The sequence below is a fragment of the Papio anubis genome, chromosome 15, assembly GCF_008728515.1.
Source record: "Papio anubis isolate 15944 chromosome 15, Panubis1.0, whole genome shotgun sequence".
In the NCBI taxonomy this organism is placed as follows: domain Eukaryota; kingdom Metazoa; phylum Chordata; class Mammalia; order Primates; family Cercopithecidae; genus Papio; species Papio anubis.
In genome coordinates, this window is record NC_044990.1 from 69,357,692 (window position 1) to 69,374,964 (window position 17,273).

At 38.0% G+C, this 17,273-nt stretch overlaps 1 long non-coding RNA gene across 5 annotated transcripts in view; it reads right to left on the reverse strand.

Annotated features, from left to right (window-relative positions):
- Nucleotides 1–17,273, reverse strand: part of LOC103879390 — a 221,565-nt gene that overhangs the window by 63,460 nt on the left and 140,832 nt on the right. For all 5 annotated transcript variants that reach the window (XR_002518470.2, XR_002518468.2, XR_004178533.1 and 2 more), the window contains exon 6: nt 14,541–14,626. This is a non-coding gene — a long non-coding RNA (uncharacterized LOC103879390). The remainder of the gene's footprint in view (nt 1–14,540; nt 14,627–17,273) is intronic.

Sequence of the window (17,273 nt, forward strand, 5' to 3'; positions counted from 1 at the left end):
ATATGGTTGTCGTTCACTCAGACTTATCATTTTTAATTGTGTGTTTACTTCTGAGGGCTTCATAGGGTGCCTATGAATTTAATCCTCTGTCTATCACTTAAAACAATGTGGATTTTCCTGCTTTATATCCCAACTAGCTGGCTTCTTCTTGCATCCTTTAAATAAGCAAACATACTTGGTGTACCTCAGTCATACATGTCTGGTCTCCTTCAGTGTAAAGCTCTTATTTACATTAGTAGAATACCTTGATACTAAGATCTCAGATTATTTCAGTTGATTCATTCAACTCCTAGAAGTGGAACAAAATATCTGTTTTGATTCCCATTTTAGATTGAGGAAACTCTGCCATAGATGATTAATAAAATTATCTGAAGTCCCCATGCAGGTAAGAGACAGATTAGAGATGTAAGAGAAGGTGTCATAACTCAACTCCAGCACATTTTTAATTATATCACATTGTCATACAACATAACTTCCAAACTTAGAACTTAGTCTATGGCATTGTTGTAAAGATCACAACTAATGATACACATGAAAGTGGTTTTTGCACATAAGACTATTCAAGACGCTTTGGTTCATAGAAAGTCTCTTGCCCTTGCCTCCAGCCCCTAATGAATAGTTTTGCGATAAAATTAGAAAAAAAAACTTCCTATTAAGGTCAATGTTATTATTTTCAAAATATTGAAATTAAAATATAACAATGACCTTTAATCTAAATAATTGTGTGGTGTGGCCAGGTATGGTGGCTCACGCCTGTAATCCCAACACTTGGGGAGGCCGAGGCGGGTGGATCACTTCAGGTCAGGAGTTTGAGACACGTCTGGCTAACATGGTGAAACCCTGACTCTACTGAAAACACAAAAAAGCTAGCCATGGTGGTGTGTGCCTGTAGTAGCAGTTACTCGGGAGGCTGAGGCAGGAGAATCACTTGAACCTGGGAGGCAGAGGTTGCAGTGAGCCGAGATTGCACCACTGCACTACAACCTGGGTGACAGAGTGAGACCCTGTCTCAATAAATAAATAAATAAATACAATAAAAAATAAATATGTATGTGGTGGGACCTGGGCAATGGGTGTTTTGAGAGAAGTGCATATAACTGAAGAAAACAGGAAAACAAGATAATGATAACATAATAAATATTAATTTTGGTTTAAGACTAGTACATTTAAAGGTAAAATTGAATAAGGCAAAAATAAAACTATATCAAAAATAAACTTATCCTGGAAAGTTCTGTTTAGAAAGAGCCAGTAGATCTGGATTAATCTAATAAATGCTGAATCTAAAGAAATGTACCTGGATACAGAATTTTGTAGATTGAGGACTAAGGAAAATGTACTATCTTCTGGCAGAAAGCCTTCTGAATAAATATTCCCAAGAAAAGATACTTGAGTCTATCCTTTTCTATTGGCTATCTTTAAAGCAGCCTTTCCCAAGACAAGGTAAGAAATAAAAAATGTGCTTAATACTATTAATTTGGCTTCTTGTATTTTAATCCTTTATTTCATTCTGTAAATCTAAATGTGAGTTATAGAAATGACTGTCTCCAACTCTTTATGTGTATACTAATGACAAGAAGAAACTACACCATATTCTCTAAAAAGTAGGTAATCTTGATATAGTTTATTTTTAGAACCTATTTTTTATTCTTGAATAATGTCTTAAAATTGCACCTTGGCACTGCATGTCTTCATAACTACATGCATAAATAAGGAGCCATTAGTTGACCTCAACCTTGAAGCTGACGCATCCCTGAACTTCAAAATTTGAAAACGAATACGTTTCTCATTGTATGTACCAGTTTGAGACAGATTTTCCATTATATAAAGCTGCATATAGCCTAGTTGGTCTGCAGTTTTTTCCCAAACGAGTGATCATTATATCTCAAAGCATGTGGTGCAGGCTAGACAGGAAGAGGCAAGTACCTGGAACTGTGAACCAGCTCTAGGTAGAAAGAGTCAATGACACCTGATGAGTTGAAGTAAAACTCAGCAGGAAGAATACAGACAGCAGATGGTAATGCAGGAAAACATTTGGCCTCCTGACTGCCCAACACAATGTAATGAAGGTGCCTCTACAGGCAGTTCTCTGAAACTCAGTGGAGCAAACGATAAATCTGTCACAATTTTCCGTCCCAGTTACAGAGCCAGCATTTAGGAAGAATTAGCCAATTCTTAGAAGGAGAGACAAATAAGAGCAAAACAGAAATCCAGCCTTAGAAGACTCTGGTACTAATTAGATAACAAAAGCAGGATTTTGGACGCTTGAAATAATGGAAAGGGGATGTGGAAGGAGAACCTGGTCTGAGTAAAGTGACAAGAGATGTAAAACTGGAGACAGAGTTGGAATTAGTGTAGTAGAAAGACTAACTTGCTCCTGAGTCTCCTGATTGTTGGAGCAACTTAAATCCCTCTTCACTAAAGTCAGGCTTGGTCCTAAGCCTGGAAGAAGACATAAGAATTATGTTGATGAGGTAATGTGTCTCTCAATAGAAAGAACATGAATAGATTTGGCAAGTGAGGAGCCAGTAGGTCCTAAAATGATGACATAGTCATTTGGATTAACTCCTGATTTCTTAATAGCCACTTGACTTTCACAAGTATAAACTTGGAACTTACTCCAGCTCTTAGGTAAGTGAGTTTTGCTTGGCTAGACTTTTCACAGGCATGTTTAGTTAATATTAACAGTATTACAATTTATTGTTGCAGCTGATCTCTAGAAGTCATGGACCTACAGAAATCTTAAGATTTAAAAAGGAAATTGAATCCTGAAAGAGGTGCTCAAGAGAAAATGAGGAATAATGTATAAATGAGGACACACATCATTTCTTCAATTTTTCCTATATGTGTTGAGTTCCTACCTAACATACTATAGCAGGATTGAGCAACTAAAATCACTAACATAAAAGTTTTTTTTTAATGTCTATATTTGGAATACCTTCATCAGAGGCCACCAACCTATAAGAAAGATAAGACAAAGTGACAATCTTTGTTTAAAAAATGTTTAACTTAATCTCTTTTGTATTAGTATTCAAACCATTTAAAGTTCAAGTTCCTATCACGGTTGTTTCTCCCTAACTTTTCCTACTCCCTAATATGGCATCTAATTTCAAGAAGAAAACGTGGTCACAGTTCATTTTCTGAGTGTAAGTCTCTGGTTTTGCTCATCCTGTGTACCTGGTATGGCTTCCTGCTGATGAATTTAGAGGCTGGTGAAAGATGTGGTATGTTGTCTTAGCACTGGCAGCCTGTGATTTTATTAGCTCCCAGGATCATAGTTATTTTCCCTGATTCATTGTCTCCATTTCTATATTAGCAGAAAATGTACTTCTCTGGTTCTTGGGCACCATCTTCATGGTTCCTCAGTTAAGATGTCTAATTTCCAACCCCACCTTCAGGGTACCCTGCCCTCTTGAAAATACAGCTTTGTGGGAGGCATGAAAGCTCTTGTCTCAGCTACCATTTTGCTCCCTCAGTGGTGTTACTGAATAACTTACAGATTGACTGTGTATTAATAGAAGTCAGCAGGGAAGTAACGTTATTTGTGGCTTTTTCACTTGCACACCCGCCTCCATCAGTGCCATAATATATCTGCACAGGTAGACAATATGAGTCTCAACCATGAGTGAGTGGTGAGAACCAAGACATAAATTTTGAGTATTTTGTCCTTTTTCTGTCTCCATTCCATTATGACTCCTCTGGAAATCATGCAAAGAGACCTAGCTTGAGTTTGCTGAAAGATTTAGAGATAGTAGGGATGAGAATTCCATTGTGCCACATTCTCAATCCTCTCCATGCTATGACTTAAATGTAAACTCAAGGTTCAAGTTTCTAAGTTTTCTTTTGATAGGTACACATGCTTCTAAGGGAGGAGGGTTAGAGCATCATCTTTACATGAACTGGAAAAAGAAAAAAAAATTATCTTCTTTCTCTTCACATTTCTTTTTATCAATCTCAAACCCCTTCAAGGAAGTGAAATATGTCTTGATTTCCTGAGAAGAAAATGTGCAGAAAGAAGACAAGAAAGACAGACAGCAAGAGTGTACTAGAACCAGAGAGAAAACCTGGTTCAAGCCATGTTAGTTTCCTAGCTGAATTCTTAAGCCTCTTGACTGTTTCTGCCTTTGCTTAGCTGTACAGTACTGTCAGGGTGAGCTTTCTACATTGAAAACCTCATCATCAACTTCCCTGCTTAAGAGTCTTTGAAAACCCTGAGAGAGAGAGAGAGAGTAAGAGAACGAGAGAAAGAGAGAGAGGATTCATATATATCAAAGATATCTGCATTTGATTTATGATGTTTATTTATAACATTCCTGAGTAGTCAAATGAACTCAAGTTACAACAACTCCTATTATCAAATTCACCAATGACTAAATGTTTGACAAATACACAGTATAATTTTAGCACTTATTTCGACTAATTACTTTCTCTTATAGTAAATTCCTATATTAGTAAGTTTCGTTTTATTTTATTTTTCTGATTTTTTATTCTCCTGTCCTTCTGTAGGGCTTTTAATTCTCAAACAATATCTCTCAAGGTCTGAGTTTCAAAATTTTTTTTTTGAGTTTCAAAATTATGTATGTATTGCCCTTATGTTATACAACTGAAACTTCAAACTTAATAAGCAATAACCAGAATAAATTTATCAACATACTCAAAACATTCTTTAAATTCAAACTTTATTTTTATCATGTAATTATCTGTAGCTAGTTTTTAAAAATTGTGTTGCAAGTCTTATACAGAAAAGTAGCAATTTTTTAGTTTGTTTTTTTTGTTTTACTTTAAGTTCTGGGATACAAGTGCAGAATGTGTACGTTTGTTACATAGGTATACATGTGCCATGGTGGTTTGTTGCACCTATCAACCCATCATCTAGGTCTCAGGCCCTGCATGCATTAGCTATTTGTCCTAATAGTCTCCCTCTCCTCGCCCACAACTCCCTGACTGGCCCCAGTGTGTGTTGTCCCTCTCCCTGTGTCCATGTGTTCTCATTGTTCAACTCCCACTTATGAGTGAGAACATGTGGTGTTTGATTTTCTGTTCCTGTGTTAGTTTGCTGAGGATGATGGCTTCCAGCTTCATCCATGTCCCTGCAAAGGGCATGATCTCATTCCTTTTTATGACTGTATAGTGTCCCATGGTATATGTATAGCACATTTTATTTATCCAGTCCATCACTGATGGGCATTTTGGTTGGTTCCATGTTTTTGCTATTGCAAATAGTGCTGCAATAAACATACATGTGCATGTATTTTTATAGTAGAATGGTTTTTGTTTCGTTGGGTATATACCCAGCAATGGGATTGCTGGGTCAAATGGTATTTCTGGTTCTAGATCCTTGAGGATTCGCCACACTGTCTTCTGCAGTGATTGAACTAATTTACACTCCCACCAATAGTGTAAAAGTGTTCCTATTTCTCCACAGCCTCGTCAGCATCTTTTGTTTCTTGAGTTTTAATAATCATCATTCGGACTGGTGTGAGATGGTATCTCATTGTGGTCTTGATTTGTATTTCTCTAATGACCAGTGATGACGAGCTTTTTTTCATATGTTTGCTGGCTGCATAAATGTCTTCTTTCGAGAGGTGTCTTTGTCCACTTTTTGAAGGGTTTTTTTTTTTTTTTTCTTGTAAATGTGTTTAAGTTCTTTGTAGATTCTGAGTATTAGCCCTTTGTCAGATGGATAGATTGCAAAAATTGTCTCCCAATCTGTAGGTTGCCTGTTCACTCTGATGGTAGTTTCTTTTGCTGTGCACAAGCTCTGTAGTTTAATTAGATTCCATTTGTCAATTTTGGCTTTTGTTGCAATTGCTTTTGGCATTTTTGTCATGAAACATTTGACCATACCTATGTTTTGAATGGTATTGCCTGGGTTTTCTTCTAGAGTTTTTATGGTTTGGGGTTTTACATTTAAGTCTTTAATCCATCTTGAGTTAATTTTTGTATAAGGTGTAAGGAAAGGGTCCAGTTTCAGTTTTCTGTATATGGCTAGCCAGTTTTCCCAGAACCATTTATTAAATAGGGAATACTTTCTCTATTGCTTGTTTTTAACAGTTTGTCAAACATCAGGTGGTTGTAGGTGTGTGGTGTTATTTCTGAGGTCTCTGTTCTGTTCCATTGGTCTATATACCTATTTTGGTACCAGTACCACGCTGTTTTGGTTTTGGTTACTGTAGCCTTGTAGCATAGTTTGAAGTCAGGTAACGTGATGCCTCCAGCTTTGTTCTTTTTGCTTAGAATCGTCTTGGCTATACGGGTTCTTTTTGGGTTCCATATAAAATTTAAAATAGATTTTTCTAATTATGTAAAGAGTGTCAAATGGTAGTTTGATGGGAATAGCATTGAATCTATAAACTACTTTGGGCAGTATGGTCATTTTCATGATATGGATTCTTCCTATCCATGAGCATGGAATGTTTTGCCATTTGTTTTTGCCCTGTGTTCTTTCCTTGAGCAGTAGTTTGCAGTTCTGAAAGAGGTCCTTCACATCCCTTGTAAGTTGTATTCCTAAGTATTTTTTTTCTTTTTGTAATAATTGTGAATGGGAGTTCATTCATGATTTGACTCTCTATCCTTCTATTTGTTGTTCGATAGGAATGTTTGTGACTTTTGCACATTGATTTTGTATCCTGAGATTTTGCTGAAGTTGCTTATCGGCTTAAAGAGTTTTGGGGCTGTGACAATGGGGTTTTCTAAATATAAAATCATGTCGTCTGCAAATAGAATTTGACTCCCTCTTATCCTATTTGAATACCCTTTATTTCTTTCTCTTGTCTGATTGCCCTGGCAAGAACTTGCAATACTATGTTGAATAGGAATGGTAAGAGAGGGCATCCTTGTCTTGTACCGATTTTCGAAGGGAATGCTTCCAGCTTTTGCCCATTCAGTATGTTATTGGCTGTGGGTCTGTCATAAATAGCATTATTTTGAGATACTTTCCATCAATATCTACTTTATTGAGAGTTCTTAACATGAATCGATGTTAAATTTTATTGAAGACCTTTTCTGCACATGAAATAATCATGTGGTTTTTGTCATTGGTCCTGTTTATGTGATGGATTAAGTTTATTGATTTGCATATGTTGAACCAGCCTTGTATCCCAGGGATTAAGCTGACTTGATCATAGTGGATAAGCTTTTGATGTGCTGCTGGATTTGGTTTACCAGTATTTTATTGAGGATTTTTGCATCAATGTTCATCAGGGATAATGGCCTGAAGTTTTCTTTCTTTGTTGTGTTGCTGCCAGGTTTAGCTATCAGGATGATGCCGGCCTCATAAAATGAGTTGGGAAGGAGTCTCTCCTTTTCAATTGTTTGGAATAGTTTCACAAGGAATGTTTCCAGCTTCTCTTTGTACCTCTTCTAGAATTCAACTGTGAATCCATCTGTTCGTGGGCTTGTGTTGGTTGGTCAGCTATTAATTACTGCCTCAATTTCAGAACTTGTTATTGTTCTATTCAGCGATTTGATGTCTTCCTGGTTTAGTCTTGGGAGGGTGTATGTGTCTAGGAATTTATGTATTTCTTCTAGATTTTCTAGTTTAATTGTGTAGACATGTTTATAGTGTTCTCTGATGATAGTTTATATTTCTATGGGGTTAGTGGTAGTATCCCCTTTATGATTTTTATTGTGTCTATTTGATTCTTTTTTCTTTTCTTCTTTATTAGTCTAGCTAGCAGTTTATCTATTTTGTTAATCTTTTCAAAAAATCAGCTCCTGGCTTAATTGATTTTTTGAAGGGTTTTTCTTGTCCTCTATCTCCTTCAGTTCTGCTCAGTTCTGCTTCAGTTCTGCTTAGTTATTTCTTGTGTTCCACTAGCTTTTGGATTTATTGGCTCTTGCTTCTCTAGTTCTTTTAATTGTGATGTTAGGGTATTGATTTGAGATCTTTCTAGCTTTCTGATGTTGACTTTTAGGGCTATAAATTTCCCTCTTAACACTGCTTTAGCTGTGTCACAGAGATTCTGGTGCATTGTCTCTTTGTTCTCATTGGTTTCAAAGAAGTTCTTGATTTCTACCTTAATTTCATTATTTACCCAGCCACTCGGGAGTAGGTTGTTCAATTTCCACGTAGTTGTGCAGTTTTGAGTGAGTTTCTTAATCCTATGTTCTAATTTGATTGCACTGTGTTCTGAGAGACTATTTGTTATGATTTCCCTTCTTTTGCACTTGCTGAGGAGTGTTTTACTTCCAATTATGTGGTCAATTTTAGAATAAGTGCTATGTGGCACTGAGAAAATTGTATATTCTGTTGATTTGAAGGTGAAGAGTTCTGTAGATGCCTATTAGGTGCACTTAATCCAGAGCTGAATTCAATCCTGAATATCCTTGTTAATTTTCCGTCTCATTGATCTGTCTAACACTGACAGTGGGGTGTTAAAGACTTTCACTATTATTGTGTGGGAGTGTAAGTTGCTTTGAAGGTCTCTAAGAACTTGTTTTATGGATCTCAGAGCTCCTGTATGGGGTGCATATATATTTAAAATAGCTCTTCTTGTTCAATTGATCCCTTTACCATTAGGTAATGCCCTTCTTTGTCTTTGTTGATCTTAGTTGGTTTAAGGTCTGTTTCATCAGAGAGTAGGATTGCAACCCCTGGTTTTTTTGCTTTCCATTTGCTTAGTAAATTTTCCTCTATCCCTTTATGTTGAGCCTATGTGTGTCTTTGCACGTGAGATGGGTCTCCTGAATACCACACACCAATGGTTCTTGACTCTATCCAATTTGCCAGTCAGTGTCTTTTAATTGGAGCATTTAGCCCATTTACATTTAAGGTTAATATTGTTATGTGTGAATTCGATCCCGTCATCATGATGCTATCTGCTTATTTTGCACACTAGTTGATGCAGTTTCTCCATAGTATAATTGGTTTTTGTATTTCAGTGTGTTTTTGCAGTGGGTGATACTAATTTTTCTTTTCCCTAGTTAGTACCTCTCAGGAACTCTTGTAAGGCAGGCCTGGTGGTGATGAAATCCCTCAGCATTTGCTTGTCTGTAAAGAATTTTATTTCTCCTTTGCTTATGAAGCTCAGTTTGGTTGGATATGAAATTTTGGGTTGAAAATTATTTTCTTTAAGAACGTTTAATATTGGCGCCCACTCTCTTCTGGCTTGTAGGGTTTCTGCTGAGAGGTCTGCTGTTAGTCTGATGGGCTTCCCTTTGTAGGTGATCTGATTTTTCTCTCTGGCTGCCCTTAACATTTTTTCCTGTTTTTGTCCTTTGAGAGTCTGATGATTATGTGTCTTGAGGTTGATCTTCTCATGGAGTGTCTTAGTTGTGTTTTTTGTATTTCCTGAATTTGAATGTTGGCCTGTCTTGCTAGGTTGGGGAAGTTCTCCTGGATAATATCCTGAATTATGTTTTCCAACTTGTTTCCATTTTCCCTGTCTCTTTCAGGTACTCCAATCAATCATAGGTTTGGTCTTTTTACATAGTCACATATTTCTCAGAGGTTTTGTTTATTCCTTTTTATTCTTATTTCTTTAATCTTGTCTGCATGCCTTATTTCAGCAAGATGGTCTTCAAACTCGCATATTCCTTTTTCTGCCCAGTTGATTCAGCTATTGACACTTGTGTATGTTTCATGAAGTTCTTGTGCTGTGTTTTTCAGCTCCATCAGGTCATTTATGTTCCTCCCTAAACTGGTTATTCTAGTTAGCATCTCCTGTAACTTTTTGTCAAGGTGCTTAGCTTCTTTGCATCGGGTTAGAACGTTCTCCTTTAGCTCGGTGGAGTTTGTTATTACTCACATTCTGAAGCCTACTTCTGTCTATTCATACATCTTATCCTCTGTCCACTTCTGCACCCTTGCTGGAGAGGTGTTGCAATCATTTGTAGAATAAGAGGCACTGTGACCTTTAGGATTCTCAGCATTTTTTCGTTTATTCTTTCTCATCTTCATGAGTTTTTCTAGTTTCAGTTTTTGAGGCTGCTGACCCTTGGATGGGATTTTTGTTGGGATTTTTTTGTTGTTGATGCTGTCGTTTTTGCTTTCTGTTTGTTTGTTTTCCTTTCAATGGTCAGGTCCATCTTCTGTAGGGCTGCTGCGGTTTCCTGGGAAGTCCCTTCAGGCAATTTTCATCTGGTTCACTCCCATCCTGGAGATGTCACTTGAGGAGGCTGGAGAATAGCACAGATGGGTACCTGCTCCTTCCTTTGGGATCTCTGACTTTGAAGGGCACCTACCTGATGTCAGTAGGAACACTCCAGTATAGGGTGTCTGACAACCCCTGTTGGAGGGTCTCACCCAGTTGAGTGGCACAGGGAGCCTGACCCATTTAACGAATCACTTTGACTGTTCCTTGGTGGATGGGGTGTGCTTTGTTGGAAAGAAACCCACTCATCTGGACTGCCCAGATTCCTCAGAACTAGCAGGAGGAAAGACTAAGTCTATTGGTCCATGGAAACTATGGCCACCCCTCCCTCTAGGGTCTCAGGTCCAGGGAGATGAGAGTTCTGTCCCTGAGACGCTGGCTGGAATTGTTGGAGTTTCTGCAGGGAGGCCCCGCACAGTGAGAAGGGATGGGTTAGGGTCAGTCCTGAAGAGGCACTCTGGCCGGAGTCTCCCACAGCCAGTTTGTTGGGTTGTGGGAGATACCTCTTGGGACCAAGCCATCCAGCCTCCCTGGCTCCAGCAGAGCAAAAGCACAGCCTGGAACTACAGAGATGGCTGTCACCCTTCCCCTCCCCTGCGAGCTTAGTATGTTAAGCAGTTATCAGTCCTAGTCTTGGCTGCCATCCCTCCTGCAAGGAGCACAAAGTGCTTAGACAGCAGGCAGCCACAGCTGTGGTGCTGGTCGTCCTACCCACTGGGAGCTTGACAGGCTTAAGCAGATTCTAGCCTAGTTGCTACTGAGAATCTGTGCTGCTCAGTGGTTGGGACCCTATGCCTCGGTGGCATGGGCTCACGAGTTGGATCTTCTGATCCATGGGTTGCACAGTTCCGTGGAAAAGGCACGATTTCCCAGGCTGGGTAGCAGGTTCAACCACTGCCTCCCTTGGCTGGAGGGTGGGGGGTGCCCTGACCTGTGTTGCTCTCAAGTGGGCCTCCGCACTACACTACTCTTCCTTCCGATCCATGGGTCACACCAGCCACCTAGTCAGTTCTGATGACAGAACCTATATACCTCAATTGTTGGTGCAGGATTTGCACACTGTTATGGTTCTTTTCTATAGGAGCCTGCAATTGCCACTGAATCTAGTTGACCATCTTGGCCACTCCAAAAGTAGCAATTTTTTACATCACCGTTCAATATCCCTCAGTCCTATTCCACGGTATATTCAGTTTTTCATTTTTTAGCTTTTTTTATTATTTGCCTCCATGTTTTCATAAAATATGCTTATACAGCTATGTCTGGTATTTTCAATATTGTCATGTGTCATTATTCCAAATTATTTATAACATATTCACTCTAAATATTATTTTTAAAAATGTAAATGGTTCTATGGCTAGTACCGTTACTGGTTGGGTTTTCTGTTACTTGTAGCCAAAAGCAATCTAAAATGACACATGACAGCAACAGTATTTGGGAAATTCCTTCTCCTACCTAGCCCCTTCCTTCAAAATTTAGCTTTCCAGACCCCTCTTCCTGTGAAGTCTATGCTGTCACCCGTATTATCCTACACACACACAGACACACAGACACACACACACACGGTTTGTATTTTCACATACCACCACAGGAATATATCAATGCTCTCTCTTCATAGTGTTAAAGGTATTAACCGCTTGTCTGATTTTCCAAATAAATTGTCACTACTAAACAGTACAGTCAAGTGTCCTTCAACTGTTTATTATTATCAAGAATGATGGAGAATTTTCATAAATTATTCGGTACATACTTACTAAGCCAAATTTTTCAGTTTCTGGTTCTATTGTTTATTAATCTTTGATTGTATGCTTCAAACTACTTGAAAAGTGCTTCCCACTTATAAATACCAACTTACTATGCAAGAATCTCAGTTCAGGAGAGTAGTAAGCGGGCAATCTATTCAGGGCTACATCATAATCTTGAAAAAGAAGTAAAGGTAAATGTACACTTTGAAAGTTACCCCTACCAGATGATTCTAATATGCCTCCATAACCTACTCCAGATGACAGTCACTTTTCTAAACATACCACCGAAAGCTTTCTTTTGAATCTGCGACAATAAGTATTTATTATAAATTATTGAATCCTAAATGCTTATTTCCATAATAGTTATTTTAGTTAAACTTGAGACATATATACAAAACAAGGCTGAATGTCTCCAATTAGATTACCATGCACTTCAAACCCAACATGTTCAAAACTTCTTATGAAAACTTCCTGCTTTTCCTTGAAATACTGTCTTAGTCAACAAAACCATAATTTAACTAGTCACCCCACTCGGAATCTTGACGATCCTTGTTAGGCTTCCCTCTTTCCACCAATCACTATGTACAATCTGTTGCCAAATTCTAGTTCAATGCCATCTTCTAAATCTCACACAAATCTATTAAATCCTCTCTAGTCTCAAGGCTAACGTCTTGGCTCAGGACATGTCAGTTTCCTAGCTGAATTCTTAGGCCTTCTGACTGCTTCTGGTCTTGCTCTGCCGTGTGGTGCTGTCAGAATGAGCTTTCTGCAATGAAAGCCTTATCATTACAACTTTTCCCCTTAAAAGTCTTTGAAGACACTAAGAAAAAATAACTCTCGGTTTCAGCCCTAACTCAAATTCCAAAGCGTTATCTCAACACAGGCTGATACAGGTGAGGCAACACAAGGTGTCAACACATGAACACCAGTTTACATTTGCCTAGGTGTGTTAGTCAAGGTTCTCTATAGGGACAGGACTAACAGGATAGATGTATATATGAAGGGGAATTTGCTAAGGAGTATTGACTCACACAGTCATGTGGTGAAGTTCCACAACAGGCCATTTGCAAGATGAGGAGTGAGGAAGCCAGTCTAAGTCTCAAAACCTCAAAAGTAGGGAAGCTGACAGTGCATCCTTCAGTCTGTGGCCGAAGGCCCAGGAGCCCCTAACAAACCACTGGGGTAAGTCCAAGAGTCCAAAAGCTGAAGAAATTGGAGTCCAGTGGTTGAGGACAGGAAGCATCCAGCATGTTAGAAAGATGGAGACCACAAGACTTTGCCAGTCTAGGCTTTCCACGTTCCTCTGCCTGTTTTTATCCTAGCTGTGCTGGCAGTGGATTAGATGGTGCCCACCCAGTTTGAGGGTGGGTCTGCATCTTCCAGTCCACTGACCCAAATGTTAATCTCCTTTGGTGACACCCTCACAGACACACCAAGGAAAACTACTTTGCATCCTTCAATCCAATCAAGTTGACACTCAATACTAACCATCGCACTAGACAACTTGTTTTTCATTGTGGAAAAAAATATACCCTCTCTGAAAGTGACTGAGGTCAGCAATGTGAATAATGTTGAACCCTGTAATGCTTGCACTTCTACTGTCAGGCTTCCTTTGTGCTTTCTTGTATGCTAGCTCATGCTCACGCCAAGGCTGCATGTGCTCATAAGCAAAGAGAGTGGGTGTTGAAACCCCAGATTGGGATTGTTGCTGTTTCTTCATCTGAGACAAAAAGACAAAATTCATTCTAGATGTTACTTCTTATAAGCCACTCCAGAGGTTTGTGTCTCTCAGGTGTATTTCAAGGTACTCTCTACAACAGTGAGGGAGAACTCACTGCCTCTCCACTCTTTTCTCCACTCTCCATATAAAAAGATTCTGCAAACCTTATTTTCTGAGCCTAGAATATCTGTTTCTGTGAATAGCCCCAGTACTAACTCAGGGTTTCAATACAGAAGGTTTTCAGTCATATAACCATAAATCCCACATTGTTTAATTCCTATTACTGTAGGTAACTACATCTGCGGAACAACTGCTTGTGGAATATTCAGATTTCTTGGATTTACCAAATGAATTAAAATCATCAATCTAAAAGAGTTCTATCTTTTTCTTCAAAACAGACGTTTCTTTTACATGAATTGTGACACTCTGCTTAGGGCTTTACTCTTGACATACACTGACTTACGATAACCTAGCAATTAATTATGGCTACTCCTATGTTAACTTCGTTTATTTTCTTTCACCATAGCTACATCATTCTCATTCTCTCCAGCTTCTAGGCATCTCTTCTCTTTATTTTCTTTCTGTTGATGGCTCATCCACCCAATAGTGACTTTTCTTTTTATGATAATTGGATTTTTGACATGAAATCAGACATTGCTTTTAACCCCTGAAAAGCGTTCCCTTGCATTATTATCTGTTCAAATTTAGATTAATAATGCCACCTATTCTTAAAATTATATCAATCATTATAAAGTTTACCCCCAAAGAAAAGCTTTTCAAAGTTTATAAACAAACAAATGACTATTATAATGTTTTTATAAATGATGTGGCCCGCTCTCAATTTAATTTCATTTTCTATAATTATTTGCTGCACTTTAGATATGGTTTTATTGTATTATTAGGCAACATTCTATTTTCTTAAATAAAGGAAAATGTTAAAAACAACCTAAATTGAAAAGGCAGAATATCTCAGAGTATTATTCTTACCTCTAAATTCTCAGCATTTCACTGTTTGCTGTTGGTCAATTTCAGGGAAAACTCAGGTCTACCATTAATTCAGTTGGACCCATTGCCTGGAAAGAAATAGAGCAGTGTCCTTTGAATTCATGGATTGACTTCAAGATGTCTATGAATTCTTGAAAATTACATGAGAAAAAGTGACTATTCATATGTAAATGTTTACCTTAGAATGATAGCATATAGATTTCAACGAATTCTCAAACGTGTTCATTAAAAAGAATAATTACCACTGAATTCTCTATTACAAATATTACTTGGACAAAGTAGTTAGGATTATGTTAGACAAACATAAATATCCTTCTTAGTTTGGGCTTATAGTATATTTTCTATGAGAATATTAACAGGTACCAAAAAAGCCTCTTTTTAAAATAGTACTGAAAAATAACATTAAAATTTCCATGTCAAAGTCTAAATGGATTTAGACAGATTCATTGTTTAAAGTAACCCATGCTGAGGAAACTGCTATAAATATCTTGTCTTTAAAAAGTTGTAAAGCTCCTTGTCGAAAATCTAATGTCCCAGTAAGATTCTGATGTTTTACACTGTGAATTGTTTATCCTTTTTCAAGTTTTTTTAAAGTGGTATATATTTTAAGTGGCATATATTAGTTTATACATTTACAAGTTTTTTGTTTTTTTTTAAAATATTTTAAGTTCTGGGATACATGTGCAGAACGTGCATGTTTGTTACATAGGCATACATGTGCCATGGTGATTTGCTGCACCCATCAACCCATCGTCTACATTAGGTATTTCTCCTAATGCTATCCCTAGCCCCCGATCCCCTGACAGGCCCCAGTGTGTGATGTTCCCCTCCCTGAGTCCATCTGTTCTCATTGTTCAACTCCCACTTATGAGGGAGAGCATTTGGTATTTGGTTTTCTGTTCCTGTGTTAGTTTGCTGAGACTGATGGTTTCCAGCTTCATCACTGTCCCTGCAAAGTATATGAACTCATCCTTGCTTGTGGCTGCATAGTATTCCATGGTAAATATGTGTGCCATTTTCTTTATCCAGCCTATCACTGATGGGCATTTGGGTTAGTTCCAAGTCTTTGCTATTGTGAACAGTGCTGCAATAAACATACGTGTGCGTGTGACTTTATAGTACAATGATTTATAATCCTTTGAGTATACACCCAGTAATGGGATTGCTGCGTCAAATGATATTTCTGGTTCTAGATCCTTGAGGAATCACCACACTGAATTCCATAATGAGTGAACTAATTTACACTCCCACCAACAGTGTAAAATCATTCCTATTTCTCTACATCCTCTCCAGCATCTGTTGTTTCCTGACTCTTTAAAAATTGCCATTCCAACTGGCCTGAGATGGTATGTGGTCTTGATTTGCATTTCTCTAATGACCAGTGATGATGAGCTTTTTTTCATATGTTTGCTGGCTGCATAAATGTCTTCTTTTGAGAAGTGTCTTTACCCATTTTTTGAAGGTTTTTTTTCTTGTAAATTTGTTTAAGTTCCTTATAGATTCTGGGTATTAGCCCTTTGTCAGATGGATAGATTGCAAAAATTTTCTCCCATTCTGTAGGTTGCCTGTTCTCACTTTGATGATAGTTTCTTTTGCTGTGTACAGGCTCTTTAGTTTAATTAGATCCCATTTCTCAATTTTGACTTTTGTTGCCATTGCTTTTGGGGTTTTAGTCATGAAGTCCTTGCCCATGCGCTTATGTCCAGAAGCGTATTGCCTAGGTTTTCTTCTAGGACTTTTATGGTTTTACATCTTACATTTAAGTCTTTGATCCATCTTGAGTTAATTTTTGTATAAGGTGTAAGGAAGGGGTCCAGTTTCAGTTTTCTGCATATGGCTAACCAGTTTTCCCAACAACATTTATTAAATAGGGAATCCTTTCCCCATTGCTTGTTTTTGTCAGGTTTGTCAAAGATCTGATGGTTGTATATGTGTGGCATTATTTCTGAGGCCTCTGATCTGTTTCATTGGTCGATATATCTGTTTTGGTACCAGTACCATGCTGTTTTGGTTACTATAGCCTTGTAGTATAGTTTGAAGTCAGGTAGTGTGATGCCTCCATATTTGTTCTTTTTGCTTAGGACTGTCTTGGCTATATGGGCTCTTTTTTGGTGCCACATGAAATTTCAAGTAGTTTTTTCTAATTCTGTGAAGAAAGTCAATGGTAGCTTGATGGAAATAGCATTGAATCTATAAACTACTTTGGGCAGTATGGACATTTTCATGATATGGATTCTTCCTACCCATGAGCATGGAATGTTTTTCCATTTGTTTGTTTCCTGTCTTATTTCCTTGAGCAGTGGTTTGTAGTTCTCCTTGAAGAGGACCTTCACATCCCTTGTAAGTTGTATTCCTAGATATTTTTTATTCTCTTTGTAGCAATTGTGAATGGGAGTTCACTCATGATTTGGCTCTCTGTTGTTTATTATTGGTGTATAGGAATGCTTGTGATTTTGCACATTTATTTTGTATCCCGAGACTGCTGAAGTTGATTATCAGCTTAAGGAGATTTTGCGCTGAGACAATTAGGGTTTTCTAAATATACAATCATGTCATCTGCAAACAGGGACAATTTGACTTCCTCTCTTTTTAACTGAATACCCTTTATTTCTTTCTCTTGCCTGATTGCCCTGGCCAAAACTTCCAATATTATGTTGAATAGGAGTAGTGAGAGAAGGCATCCTTGTCTTGTGCCAGTTTTCAAAGGGAATGCTT